This window comes from Cyprinodon variegatus, unplaced genomic scaffold (assembly GCF_000732505.1).
Source record: "Cyprinodon variegatus isolate N-32 unplaced genomic scaffold, C_variegatus-1.0 Scaffold843, whole genome shotgun sequence".
NCBI lineage: Eukaryota > Metazoa > Chordata > Actinopteri > Cyprinodontiformes > Cyprinodontidae > Cyprinodon > Cyprinodon variegatus.
In genome coordinates this window covers 203,281-204,028 of record NW_015151296.1, presented here as the reverse complement: position 1 = coordinate 204,028, position 748 = coordinate 203,281, and positions in this window count along the sequence as shown.

Genomic DNA, 748 nt, shown 5'->3' with positions numbered 1-748 from the left:
GAAAAATTTGTGCGTTTAGGCCAGGGTTTGACTTCGTGTGGACGGGGCCTTAGTACATGTGAAAATATTGGTTTCCATTTCTCCTCTCCCCATATGGATGAGAGGACATATGGAAAGTGCTTAAAGACAAAGGTTTTCAGAGTGGGCATATTTAAGGAGGTTAGGATATCCCCCTTTAGCTGTTTAATTCTCTGCAGCAAAAGGTTGAAGACCTCTGGTCAAAAGTTTTTATCCAGAGAAATATTCAAAAGCATCAAAAGTCTTATCTTGAAAATTACAATTACTATGAAATTGCTTCTTTTAAAATAGGTGACATATATGGTTACACAAGACAAAAAACAGCTTTTTGGGCTATGAAGATTAGTGACCTTTCTGGGGTAAATGACGACTTTTCCAGTTATATTTGAGCTCTAGACTCTGATATTAAAGCAAAACGGGGAAAAAGCACTCTGTTGAGTGTTTTAAATCTAGTTTTCAGTCTGTGAAGGGTTGATCTAGTTTCTAACACTAGAAGCAGGTGCTGGTATGGATAACGTGTAGCTAGTAAAGTTATAAGCAGCATTACCAGATCTCATCCAATCACTTCACATTATTATTTCTTTAATGCTTATTCTGGTTGAAAGTTTTTAGGGTAAAAATGAATATATTCTTGTAATGAGCCCGTCCAAGTACCCTTTCTCTGCTTTTTAGTGAGCTTCAACATGTAATCCTCTACCAAACTTCTAAAGTTTTCAGTGTTTTATCACAA